This window comes from Gobio gobio (assembly GCF_949357685.1).
Source record: "Gobio gobio genome assembly, chromosome: 21".
NCBI classification, from domain to species: Eukaryota; Metazoa; Chordata; class Actinopteri; order Cypriniformes; family Gobionidae; genus Gobio; species Gobio gobio.
In genome coordinates, this window is record NC_137117.1 from 1,353,262 (window position 1) to 1,368,153 (window position 14,892).

Here is a 14,892-nt window from a genome sequence, read left to right on the forward strand (position 1 = left end):
TGTTGCGCACGGCTAAGGGCGAATGGCCGGATGATGGGCCTATTTGGGAGAAAGTCCAGGGCTGTTTTTTAGCCCCAGTCCGTCCCTGATGAAGGCTGAAGTTTGGTTGAGCGGGAAAAGGGCGTTAAAACAGAATATTCAAGTTTATCCATTTTATGCTCATGAACGTAAAAATTCAGCCGAATTATTGTTGTTGTTTTTTCGTTTTATGTACAAAATGTAAAACAAAAGCGAGTGTTCTCATTTTCTGGTTTCAATATGATATTTAAAGTGACTGAAAGACTGCTTGGCTCCGCCCAGTGAAACCGACTCCACCGATTGGCTGTACAGTGAGCCACTCAAAATGCACCAGTGCGTTTCTCAAAGCCAAATATAGACGTTATGAACTTCCGCCCACATGACTTACTGTATCTTTGACTGTGGCCATGACTCAGTCTGTTCGACAATCGCTGCTCTTTTCTCTGTGGAAACCTTCTTCACCGTCGCAAGTAAGTAAAGATTTTAACATCCGACAGCATTGAATCTGTGTGGTCGTGTGGAATTGGGCTACTTTTAAACTACCCTCCCCTTCCCTTTTTAAAGATTTGACATATTGCATATTTGGCTGAAATTGTTTGTATTGGACTTTATCCAATTTATATTCTATCAATGATAAAACTGCTTAACGAGACAGTAAGAAGATTGTGAGGGACGGACACTGGAAGTGTTTGAGCTCTTTTGAGCACCGTTATGAAAACACACTGATTATTATTGAATTAAAATGCTAGATGTGCGGTTATTACTGGACTATTTGTATACGCTTAAACCAATAATTTAAAGAGGATCAGGATCGCAAAATGAAAATGAAAAAGAGAGACGGATTGGGAAGTGTTTTGATTGGATTGGGATTGGTAAAATGTGACGCTGAATGCTCTGAACATCTTCACTGTGAACATCTTCACGGAAGTACATGGGCCCTCAAATGCGTTTCCTCACTTTTGCACTTTTGCAAACCCACACCACAGGGACTTGAAATGAAACGCGTAGGTCAGACTCAGTCCGTGTTGAATGCCCCGCTGCGCTGCGTAGCAAATCTTGGAGATTCTCCACAGTTTTGTTAAATATGAATTTAATTTTCACTATCATCGTATTATTTAACTTTGCGTTGGTTTTAGGTAGGTAGAGTTGGTGGTTAATGTTTTTATGAAACTTTAAGATTGTAGGCTACTGTCAGTTCATCTCTCATTATTCTAAAGCAGTGGTTAATTGTCATCCTAAACACTTTCTTTCTGTTCAAAACAGCCGATGCTTTACTTGCTGATGGGTCGAAGTTCGAGGCAAACCATGGAGAAAATGTTACACTGCCCTTCACAATGGATAAAGCGGAGAAAGCCGACAGATTGAGGATCACTTTCACATCAGGAACTACGAAGTGTTTGGTTGCACAGCGCTGTGTCGCTTCTGAAGGATGTGCTGTCGTGAACGCGCCTGGAGTCTCGCTGATAGTTGAGACAGGACGTGTGTGTGTGTAACCTTTCAGAAAGTGAACAGCTCCAGATCAGGGATCTATAAAGCACTAGCTTTCTTTGGAAAGGACGTGTTTGAGGTGAATGCTACACTAGTGGTCAACGGTGAGTGAGTTACTATACTGTTACTGTAAGCTAAAACGGGGCTAAAGGCACAACCTATGAATTTCTTTCAATACTCCTATGGTTGCAGAAAAAAACTTTTTTTATTGAACATTGATGGAGCAACAGATTTTGTGTGAAAATAAATAATAAAATTGGTTTGTTTAAAAATGTTAATGTAGCCTATGAGTTGGGGAGATGTGGTGTGCACTCTCAAATGCTCTCGCTCAGATAGGCTATTTCTGCTGCGCTCAAACCTGCCTCGACCTGTGACAGTAGTTCTGTATAATTGAGAGCGCGCGTACAGTAGTGCACGAGAGCAAATGAAATACGCGTGCGAGCGGAGAGATTCGCGCTCGTGCTTATAAACTGCCTCTCCTCTCGCTCAGATATTGCGTGTGCGCGCTCAAACTGTGAGAGTTCTGTATATTTGTGAGCGCGCGTAGTACACGAGGACAAGGGAAATACGCTTGCGCGCAGAGAGATTCGCGCTCGTGCTTTAAACTGCCTCTCCTCTCGCTCAGATATTGCGTGTGCGCGCTCAAAATGTGTCCTTTCACAGGACACCCTGCACTCGCGAATCTCTCCTCTTTCACTAGAACTGAATTCGCTTTCTGGATTAAACGCTGTCAAAAGTTATCAACCAATCAGAATAGACGACTGTCTGATGAAAATGATACATGGAATCATTTTTGGCTGATAGGGAACTGCACCTGGAATTATTTCGACAACCAAAGATGGATCTTTAATGCAGCCTATTTTCAATTAATATTATTTAATAATATTAATCCTTAGAAATGACTCAGAATGGAGCGCTTGGGGAAATTGTACATCACCTAGGCTGCGTTCAGCCCCGACAAAACGTTGCAAAACGTTTTTTAAACGGTAACGGTGCTGCGTTGAACACCCTGTTCTGTTGACGCAAGAGTTGTAACTATGGCAGCCGAGAAGGCCATTCTTTGTGTTCTTTTTGTGGAATTTTCGGAGCCTGATGAAATCGATATAAATACGAGTTTAATACTGCAAAATACATGCAATCACTGCCCTTGCCGTCCAGAATAAAAGACAACATCCCAATCCCATTTAATGAACCTTTTTCATCTCCTGGTAATCAATTCTAACTTAAATCATTTTATTTCTAGCTTGTATTTTCTTTCTCACTTTATGTCAAGCAATTACCATATATGAAATTTGGTATATAAATAAACTTGCCTTGCAATTAAGCTAAAGATATAAATAAATACATCATCATGTTGATTATATATATATATATATATATATATATATATATATATATATATATATATATATATATATATATATATATATATATATATATATATATATATTAAACTCTTACGACAATCATGTCTTCCAGCGGACACATTAAACAACTTTACTTCCATTGTGTGAGCTGTCTCTGCGTGGTTTATATACATTTTGCCGCTGATTGGACTGACATTTTTGACACACCCACCAAACGAGATCAAACGCATCTCAAACCCGTTGCACACAGAGCCGGATTAAATAAATGGACTACACTAGGCAGGCTGCATTTTTTGGGCCCCCCTCCATCGATGTTATTTATGAATTGAAATCTGAAACTTACCAAAGTTACTAATAAAAGTGAATTCACATTTTACATAGCCTAGTCTTTGGTTACAAAATGTTGTATATTAAACAGTCCATCAGACTATTTTTTGATATTCATTATTTATACGTCATTGGCTCTATTAAATGCTATTAAATTATCCTCATCCATTGGGGGTGTCATTGTTAAGGCAGTAGTACCAGTAAATAAACAATAGGTATCAGTAAACTATGTTTGCTCTGTTTACATTTAATCAACACATTTAATTAAGATGTTCTGCAAAATGCAATAGCTTACAACATTTATAAATGTTGTAATTAAGAACAAGAAGGCAAACATGACCCCTTCACATTCATCAAGACCATTTAGAAACTGTCTAACAATAAATAATAATAAATATAAGGATGGAGGATTTAAACTATGGAAAACTAAAGGTATTCCGACTATTAAAGACTTGTATATGGATGGTATACTTCTTACATTTCAAGAATTGTGTGATAAACACCAGATTCCCTCAAAACATTTAAAAAAAAAATATTCACAGCTTAAAAGTTTTATGTCTTCCAGGTCTACAGATATTATGTACATTCCCAAACTGTCATTAATTAAGGAAATAATTGAAAAAAGAGGTGAAAAGGGCCAATTGTCAAAATATTATAATTTAATAATGTCTAACTATAAAGAGTCTGCTGTAGACAAATTAAACGCATGGAGGAAAGCCATTCAAGAATAAATAGAGGAATTTGAATGGACTGAAGCATGTTTAAAAGCGCAAAAACAAATCATAAACACGCGGCTTAAATTATTACAGTATAAATGGTTGACAAGGGTTTATATAACACCTGAAAAACTCCGTTGTTGTGAATCATATGCAAAATCTTGATGTCTGTGTGTGACTATGAGAAATATTTTCTCAAAACAATGTGCAACTGCTTTTTTTTTCATCTTTGTGATTTTTTTATTGCTATTGGTGTCAATACAGCAGATTCACAAGGTCATAGTATATAAACAAATTCTTATTTGCCAAACAAGAACATAAAACTCAAAAGCACAACATCAGATTCTAGACTTCTGATTTAGTCATCAACAAGGAACTAACAACACCTGAAGTCACTTTATCTTTGCTTTCTAAAATTCTTGAGTATTTAAATTCTGTATTTTCTGGGCCATTTTTATAAGAAAGGAATATTTAGATTTAATTAATTGCATTGATTAAATTCAAATCAGTGTGCAGATTAATGTAGATGATGATTACTCAATTATGATATGTAGAATCTAATTAATTTTTATTAGTACTATTTACACATTAGGGAGTTTATCTTTTTCAAATCAACTCAATATTTTTGTTTAGGTTATAATTAATTCTGTACCGTTTTCTATTCAAATCTACTAATATTAAATGTATAACTATTAAGGGTCTCATTTAATTAATATTTACTCAATACCAAACCTTGTGAAATTTAATTAATAATATTGCTTGTAATCTGTTGCCTCATTTTTATTGAGTAGATATGGTGTATTTTTTCTTACAGTGTATGTCTAGCAATATTCCTGATATATGTACAAAATGCCAAAATTATAAAGGAACTCTAATTCACTGTCTATGGGAATGTTCTGATATACAGAAGTTCTGGAAGGATGTCATAAACTGTTTGTCAGAACGGTTTAATCTTAAAATACCACATTGTGCCAAACTTTGTGTACTGGGAATATATCCTACAGGTTTCTCACAAACAAAGAAACACACTAGACTATTGGACTTTGGATTGTTACATGCCAGATGAGCCATTGCTGAACTGGAAGAGCATGGAAGCACCTTCTATAAAACAATGGATAAAAGAACTTTCCGAGTGCATTGGACTGGAAAGGCGGACTTATATCTCCAAGAGTAAAATAAAGGACTTTGTACAATAATTGTTTAAAATAATTGTCCCATAATAATTATTATGGGAGCCATACATGATTATTATATCATATGTAAAGTAGGGCCATGCCATTATTCTTTTAATGATTTATTTCTTTTTTTACATTTGTTTTTATCTTTTATTATCATTTTGAATTAGATTTTCTTGTAACTTAATGCGTTCCGCGCGAAACGCGCGCCTTCCGCGCCGCGGGACCTCCAGACGCGCGTAAACGCGCCTTTCCATTGACTTAACATTGAAATCACTCGCGCCAGACGCTCTATTCGCGTTTGGTGTGAACGCAGCATAAAACTTGACACGGAAATGTTGTTTAACTTATTTTCCGCCGCATCTTCCACCGCGTCTTCGGGCCGTGTCTCCGGGCATGGCTCGGCCTTTGGCTCTGCTGACTCGAGCAGGTTCACAGCTGTCGGACAGAAACTTCTATAAAGCCCCCCGCTGTCTCTTCTTTTGTTCCACTTCATTTTTTTCTTTTTACGTTTTGCCGCACCCGAAAGCATCTTGAATGTTAGCCTACTCAAAACACATCTGCCTGCTAGCTTTGTTGTCCCGCTCTGACCTGATTATAATAAATACAGTCATGGGCTGGCGTTAATGTGACGTAATGTAACAGTCTATGGTTAAGATAAACATCGTCACTATTTTTAGTTAATTAATAGGCCTAAATATTGAAATAAATTGTAGATAGGACATTTGTACATTTTTTTTTTTTTTTTTTTTTTTTTTTTTGTCCCTCTGTCTGGGCCCCATCCCGCCAATCGGGCCCTAGGCACGTGCCTAGTTTGCCTTTGTTAATCCGGCTCTGCACACGACTCTTTAGCGTGATGCATTCGTAACGGCCGAAACCTGGAAAAGGCTGCCTTCCGAGGACACATTTCAAGGCAGGAAGACACGTCCGAATCTAATGTTACCTTCACTTCCTGTCTCCTGAGACTCCTTCATCTGATCGATCTGATCGATTTTTGCAGGCAGCATCTTTGTATCCTTCGCTGCCTTTGATATCCCACAATCCTGTGCTTTCCATTCTGTGACAGTTGAGCTGGAAAAAAAATGGCGTCCGAAAGTTGCGTTTGCTGGTCAGTTTGTGTGTAAATGTACGGTTTTTTTTTTACCAACCTTTTCCACTTCTGATGTCATTTCTAGTTATTAAATATGTGTTTAGTTCTCACCAAAGCTCTCTCTATTTTGCTGTAGATCATTAAACTGTTACCCTGCTCTGTCCGAAATTAGTTTTGTGAAGTGCCTACATGCTTAAAGGGTAACTAAACCCTAAACCAACTTTTTTTAGTTAATGATCTGTAATACTGGGGCTTTATTAATGCTGTTCATTGATTCGAGTAAATGTTTTGACATTTGAGTATAAAGTGTTTTAATTCTATAAAATATGGTGTAAAACCGCCAAAGTGCTGCCCTCTTAAGGTTGAACGGTGGCTACTGCAGTTGAATTTTCCTATTGGACGTTGTGGTACATCGTGACGTAGGATGGTACCTCCAACGGCTCACTATCCGCGCCCCTAGCACGAGCTCACCACGCCCTCAGAAATGTTTCCCCCAATCACATGATGAGAACGGCTTCACTCCAGTATGAACTGTCATGTTACATGAAGTGGAAACATTATGAATGAAACTCACTTGACACTTGCTTTAACATTGTATTGAAGAAAATACGGTTAAATAATGCAGTTGTCAGTACACGTCAGGCTTTTCTTGCGATTTTATTGCCGCCCGTCATGTGTACAGATAATTTTCATACATGAGACGCGCTTTCAAACCCTGACACGCAAGTGGTTGCCGCGGACGCAGATAGATTAGGTCGGTTCTCTTGCGCGGCTGCTTCACTAGCATCGTCTGCATCGGGAGTTAACGCAGTTTGAGCAGCGGCTCGCATTGATAAGGCTCCGGGTTTATGTCTACAGACAATCCACCCTCCTCCACTTCAGGTGAAGGTAGGAGAAATGACCGCTCTGTTGCAAAGCTGGCGTCACTCCAGTCATTCTCCATCATTGCGACTCGCGAGTCTGACAGCTGTCAATCAACCCGTCCCTGCGGGTCTCAGGTGCACGCCCTCCGCTCAGCCCCGCCCTCGGTTCGTCCCCTCTGTGTCCGCCGGGCTCTGCCCACTTTTCCAGCATTTTTTGAAAATTGCCAGTGGGTGGAGTTAAGCTCTGAGCAGGGGTTTAGTTACCCTTTAAACGCTGCCTTACAAGCCATCGTCAACGAGTCACTGGTTTTCGGACGCAGCCACTGTGTTCGTGATCTTCTGTGGATGGAGACGTTGATCGCTTTTGGGGATTTTCTTCACACAAATCAATCGCTTGGCCTCGGAATATTTGTACTTTTTGAATAAATTGTGCACAGGGCCGGCCCTGACCAATTTGCTGCCCTAGGCAAGATTTTACTTGGTGCCCCTTGTAAGGTTTAGCACTACATGTTATCACTCTAAGTTGTGGAATTACTACTGTTTTATTTTTGTAATGCATTGATGTTTTTATTTTTATTTTCATTGTTGTTGTTTTATATGATGTCCAGTCCATTCTACCCCGTCATTATGTTCACGATATTATTATCATTATTTTATTTTTTAAAAGGCTGATGATAGTTAAACTATACAAAAATAGCACCTACGCCACATTACAGCTTAAACACAAATAGCAAGAGTAATAGCATCCAGCATTCATGCACAAACTATTCATTGAGAACTAGCAAAAGTGTTTGTTTTCCAGTAGATGGCAGCAATCTTCCACTAAACTATGCACATTCATGTTTTCACCATGAATTAAACTGAGAAATTTTGATATTTAATGTGAATTTTAAATAAAATGTTGCTAGTTTAAATAAACCTGTATATGAATATCATTACTAATTTTGGCAAATACATTGTAAAATTGCCATATGTCCCCTTAAAACTGCACAACTGTAGAGTAAAAACATTAGGCTATTAAAAAAGTGATATTGCATGCGTTTTTATTTACAAAATCACACTGGCTGTGGCCTCTCGAGAACCCAGAACAGCTGTTTGCATAAAGTTTAAGGTAAAACTGGAATAAATTAGCGAACATAGTATTTTACTACTATGCAATTAAATAAACTGTACATTCGTTCATCAATAAGCCTACATCACGCTACCTCTGTCTTTACACTGCAAAAAATGCTCTTCTTATTTAGTATTTTTTTCTTGTTTCCAGTCCAAATATCTAAAAAATCTTAAATCAAGATGTATTTACTAGTAAAATGACATTAGATATTTTTTCTTGTTTTCTGGGGGGAAAACACACTCAAATGAAGTGAGTTTTTGCTTAAAACAAGCAAAATTATCTGCCAAATGGGGTGAGAAAAATTATCTTATTTCTGTTTGGGGCGGAAACAAGAAACAAGATTCAATCAGAAACTAGATTATTTTTCTCACCCCAGATAATTTAGCTTGTTTTAAGCATAAACTCACTTAATTTTGATTTTATTTTCAAGAAAACAAGAACATATATCTTATGTCATTTTACTTATCTAGTAGGCTAAATGCATCTTAATTTAAGAAGTTTTAGATATTTAGACTAGAAACAAGACAAAAATACTAAGTAAGAAGAGCATTTTTGCAGTGTATCCCTTATCTTCCCTGCATCAGAGGGCTTCTGTCTTTTTTGACACTACAATTCGGCCATCCATCATATCAGGCAACTTTCACCGTGTCTACACTTGGCGCGAGCGGCCAAGCACCGTAAAAAATGAAAGCAATCCTGTCTACATTAGATGCGGCGAGAGGCGACGCGACACAACAAATTCCCAAACTGATCGCGCGTTATATTTCTGACGCACTTCAAGTAGCTCGGCGGTGGGAGATTGATGAGGCGGACCGGGAAGAGGTGGGGCACTTAGTTAAGTTAATATTTCGAATTAATTTTAATAAAATAGTATCAGTAATACATTTTGGCGCCCCTATGGATGAGTGGCGCCCCTAGCATTTGCCTATTCCGCCTATGCCACGGGCCGGCCCTGATTGTGCATGCAGTCGTATGTGCCTGTTATATCTGTGTTTATACCACACAAATGAGTAGGTTTAGGTGTGGAATGGGGTTGGGTTACATGTTAAAACGTGTCTAGATAGCGTAAATAAAATTATGCTGGCTGATTAAATTGAGAATCACAGTCCAAAATGTCATAATGGCAAAATCATAACCCAATATATGATCATCATGACGATAACGTTCCCATACCCAACGCGTCTGTGTGTGACGCCAAAGGTTTCTCATTGAAATGAATGGAGCATCCTGACTCAGCGCGTCGATATAGTGACGCCTAGGGGTACCTTTAGCGTCTTTATTGGCGTCTTTATTACAACATATACTATAATATTCAGGGACGTGCACAGGGGGGTTGTTCAGGTTGCCCGGGCAACTGCCCATATGCCCGTGGACAAAAATAAATACAAAAATCGTACAATGGATGCAGAATTTCACGTAGGCATAAAAAAATAAATAAAAAAAAATCGCAAACTCTTATTCACTTTCATATTCGGGCACCCGTCGCCAGGGTCGCGGTTTTCCCGCACAATTGGGCTATTTTAAAAAAGGAGTCGCGGGAAAGGTTACGGAGCTGCGGGTTGCGTTTTTTTGGGCTACTTTTATAATACCGCGCCCGCAACAAAAATTACAGGCAAAGAAATATGAAAATGGAACCGTTTATTAGTTTGTATTGATCCCCCGGGAATGAATACTTGGCAACAACCGCAGCTCGTGTGCATTTGACGTAACATCATCACACGAGTTCTGGTTGTAGTAGAAGCATCGGTTCGGTTGTCCGTGGAAGAACAAGCAGCATTATCAATTGTCAGGTAAATGGAGAAAAACCATCACTGCAAATGCTTTCTCTCTTTACTGCTGAAATCTATTCAGAAAGGTGGGGAAGAGAGCACAAATGTCTAAAAGAAAACAGCCCTAAGATTGTATATAGTTCTGTTATATATATATATACACACACACACACACACACACACACACACACACACATACACTATACCAGTCAAAAGTTTGGAAACTGTACTATTTTAATTGTTTTTAAAGAAGTCTCTTCTGCTCACCAAGGCTGCATTTATGTTATTAAAAAAACAAAATAAGCTGTAATATTGTGAAATATTACTTAAATGTTAAGTAACTGTTTTCTATTTTAGTATATTTTAAAATGTAATTTATTCCTGTGATCAATTTTAAATTTAATAAAGATCAATTTATGATTAATTCAAAGAAATTAATACATTTATTCAGCAAGAATGCATTAAATTGATCAAGTATAGACATTTATAATGTTGCAAAAGCTTTATATTTCAGATAAATGCTGTTCTTTTTAACTTTCTTTTCATTAAATAATCCTGAAAAAAAAACATTTTCAACATTGATAATAATCAGAAATGTTTCTTGAGATATATTATATAATTGCATATATTGCATATTAGAATGATTTCTGAAGGATCATGTGAATCACAGAAATAAATTGTATTTCAAAATATATTCAAATAGAAAAAAAAGTTAGCCTATTTTAAATTGTAAAAATATTTCACAATAGTACTGTTTTTGCTGTATTTTGGTTCAAATAAACGCAGCGTGTGAGCAGAAGAGACTTCTTTCAAAAACAATCAAAATAGTACAGTTAAAAAATAGTACAGTTAAAAATAGTCAGTTTCCAAACTTTTTATTTATATATATATATATACACGGTTGTTGGGTGAGACAACTTAACGTTGTCAGAAAGGTATCATCATCATCATGTTTAATGAAATGAATTAAAACTTTATAAATCCAGGATGAGTTTGCCACGTTTAGCCTAAATAATCAGACAGATAGCTTGCAGACAAGCAGCCTAGGCTACCATTTTTTTGGTAGGCATTAGGAAAAACTAAGCTTCATGTCTGCTGATAGTTAGTTTCTCACATTTTGTTTTAGCAAGAAGAATGAATGATGGAAGTAATGCATCACATTAATTATTTTATTCAAAATGGTTAAATGCCTAAATCCTATCACTATTTTGGGTATTGTTTGAAGTGCCCTTTTTTTTAGGTCAGAGCAACTGCCCCTCAATATTCCTGTGCACGTCCCTGATAATATTTATCACTTTCAGCAGTGTTTTATCGTCATCTTCCTAAAATAATTGCCTAAGTCATTTTTTGACAAAAATGATTTTTTTGCTTAAGTCATCTCCTCATGATGCTGGCCATCTCTGGTAAAATCCTCCACATCCTCAGTTGAACAGATCATAAAATTCTACCCCTGTAGTATAATGGCCTATGTCAAGTGTGTGACTTAGGCCGTTTTATTTTGCCTAAGTCAAAAGGTAATTTGACTTAGGCAATTTTACAAGCTTTTCAAGATGGCGGGTGCATCAAGAAGACCAAAAAGCTACTCAACCTCTGAAGTTATTTCCATGATTCAGGGCTCACCCCCTATTGGTAACTGATGAGGTTTACTATAATATAGGCTAGACTATAAATAGTCATTTATTCCTGTTACGTTACATAATTGACATGCATTGTTATTAGTATGTCAATAGTCATCTTCTGACATTAACTTTTTGAGTGACATTATCAATAAATATCATATATTCAATTATTGGTTCAGTTTTTTGTGTTTTCTGAGAAACCTGGAAAAATGACTTAGGCAATTATTTTAGGAAGGCGACGTTATGTAACTTCAGGGCTTTTTTGTCAAATGACACAGGGATATTTATACCACTGTATTGGGTATGGGAAGCTTTTCAATTATAGGCCAAATCCAGGCGGAAATGGTCCCAGAGTAATTTAGTGTAAATAAGTTACTTTGTGTAAAACAAATGCCAGAGTGATGCACATCTCCAGAAAATGGACCCACATATGAGGTCAGAGCTCCTCCAGACATTTAACATTTAAAGTATGATGTCATTCCGGACCCTGATCAGGGCCTGCAGAATTTAAGAGGTTAAGAAAAGTGAATTTTTATGCCATCTATTGGTTTAAAAGAGAATAAAGTCAAATGCAACTTTAGCCCCATTCCCTACTAGAATCAGGTTTATGTAATGGTCAGGGTCACTTGATTTGCAGTTTAAAACCTCTAACATTTTCTGGTCTTGTTTTATTTTACAGAAGCATCGTTTTCCTCCACTATCGCTCCACCACACTCCTCCACCCCAAAACCTCTGACCTCTGACCTCCTCTGGCTCTGGGCTTTAATCCCTCTAGTTATTGTCATCTCGGGGGGCGTTTGCTTCTGGAAACACAGGAAGGCAAGTATACTTACATTTATTATTTTATTGATGGATATGAGCAGCGAGTCTGTATTCACCTTTCACTTTAAAGTTGATTCAAATGTTTATAACTGCATCCACTGTTCCCGTAACGTTGGGTTATTTGGGAAGCTGAACACCATCTTCCCCTTACAACCAGAAACACACTTCTTTAGTGAAAAAACTAAATCGTTGATGGACAGCTCTTGCTCTCGCTCTGGTTGATGGGTGTGTGTGTGTGTGTGTGTGTGTGTGTTCATCCAGGAGAAGTGCCCATACAAGCAATTCTGCCCTTTATGACAAAGAGAATAAACTCTTTAACAGTGTAAATAAGACAGAATGCATGAAAACGCTTTAGACCTCCCCTTTAATAACAGTTTTAAAATGGTCAAATAGTTTGATTCAGTGTTCACTGTTCTGTATAGCCGTTTAATAGTGGAGAATGTATTCATTTTGATTGTCTTCAAATGTTTTCGCCAGAAAAAACGAGCAACAGTGTCACTTGTATCAAAAGAGTAGAAGTAAAGAAGGAATTTAATCATTTATGCATCACCATTAATTCACCTTTTATTCAGCTGGGAGTGAAAAGTTAATGGATGAGGCAGAATGATTGCTTGTTTTTGTGATTTAATTGTATAAAATTAATCTAAAAACTGAAATGTATAAATTAAGCAGTGACTTTAGGATCTATTTATGTGGTTTACATGAGCTGTAATGGTGTTTGTGTGTTTCAGAAACGTGAGGCAGCTGATGCTGAAGAAGCCAGGGAAAGCCCTGATTTCTCCAGGTATGAAGCTCTTCTCTTCTGTCAATCTTTTATTCATCACATGACTTTCGCTTTGCCAGTGTTGCCTCTCTAAGCTCCGTTTTCTGTTGTTTTCTTTACAGTATCTCCAAAAGAAAGAATTGGAAAAACAACTGCAGTGAATGTGTAGCCGTCGCCATGAACGATTGTGGAGAAAATCCTGAAGCTCTACTCGCATCTTAAAACGATTGATCAAATGACTCTTGCATTGGAGATACATTTTCTTAAAATAATAAATTAAGGAGCGTATGCATTTGTCCCACTTGTTTTCTCATCTGACTGGTTAAATTACTCAACTTGACTCTGTCACAGTAAAATATCATAAAGGTTAAATAATACAATCATTTATATTGTATTGATTTTTAAAAACGGAAAATAATTGGTCTGAATCTGGTTATTTGGCGAAAACAGATGCACTACCTGATGTGTAGTCCGGGGCGATTCTAGGATTTTTTCACACTCTAAAAAATGCTGGGTTAAAAATAACCCATGTTGGGTTGAAAATGGACTAACCCAGAAATTGGGTTGTTTTAACCAAGCGGTTGGGTTAAATGTTTGCTTGAAACAACCCAATTGCTGGGTTAGTCCATTTTCAACCCAACTTGGGTTATTGTTAACCCAGCATTTTTTAGAGTGTAAATGGGGGCACAAGAGGGGCCACAATGAATACAGACGGGGCCAATCTTATGTTGTGTTTTTATATGTAGAACTGTAGATATCCAAATAATTTAAAGTTCAGCAAGCTGAAAAATCTGTGATGAACATTAATACCTTATTATCTTTTATTGGCATTTAGTGGATTTAGTGAAACGGTCCCTCTAGGGGGGTTGAGGGGCATGCCCCCCAAATTAGTGCATTTTAATGTTAAATTCATTAATCTGGTGCACTTTGAGAGTTCAAAATTAAGATCTCCAACCCATATTCAGTGTGCAAATTGAGCGAAGAAAAAGTCTTGACTTCAAGCATTGACTTGAACCTCAACTTTAAAAGGGGACTCTTACACTCCATAGTAATAATAGTTATAACATTAATCCTATGACGGTAATAGCCATATATTGTAAAACAAATGCACTGGAAACAAATGCGTGAGCTTTTATTTTGATGTAAACAGCAGTCAAGCATTTATTTTGGCGGAAAACATGTTTACAAACACTCGTTACAAATCTAAAATGCGGTAATAGTCAACAATGCAGATGTGAATATAATGGGTAACTGCTGGTGCCCGCTACGTTCCCAAATGCCCGCTAAACTCAGCACATGCACAGATGGAGATCACCGCATTCATTCACTGTGAACCGAGACGCTGATCGCGTGAGCGAAGCGCGCACTTGTCTTTGCGCAGCGCAAACAGCATTTGCGATTTGACAAGGACACACAAAAAAACCTCTTATCGAGCTCCGATATCTATTTGTGGCGGTCAGTGTTGATTTTGGCGCCACAAATAAATCAATGTTTGGGAAACACTGCATTTATTCACTGCTGAGGCTAAATCAGAACAATCAAATACAAAATACATTTGAAAAAACTTTTCAGAAGTGAAAAACTGTAATAAATAAAATCCAATCTGTGAAGAGTGTGCAAATCTCAAAAATAATAAACCTCAACAATAAATTAAAAAACTTTACACAAATCCTCACTACCTTATACATGGCCAGAACAAAAAGACCACGTTTAAAAAAATAATAATAGAACAGCCATATTTATACAAATATAGATTTATAT

The 14,892-nt window shown here is 37.3% G+C and overlaps 1 long non-coding RNA gene across 1 annotated transcript; it reads left to right on the forward strand.

The window, feature by feature from the left end:
- The first annotated feature begins 391 nt into the window (after positions 1–391).
- Positions 392–13,511, forward strand: LOC307117624. Its single transcript, XR_013815455.1, has 4 exons — positions 392–488; positions 1,282–1,610; positions 12,226–12,365; positions 13,100–13,511. It is a non-coding gene; the product is annotated as an uncharacterized lncRNA (long non-coding RNA).
- Positions 13,512–14,892: the final 1,381 nt, after the last annotated feature.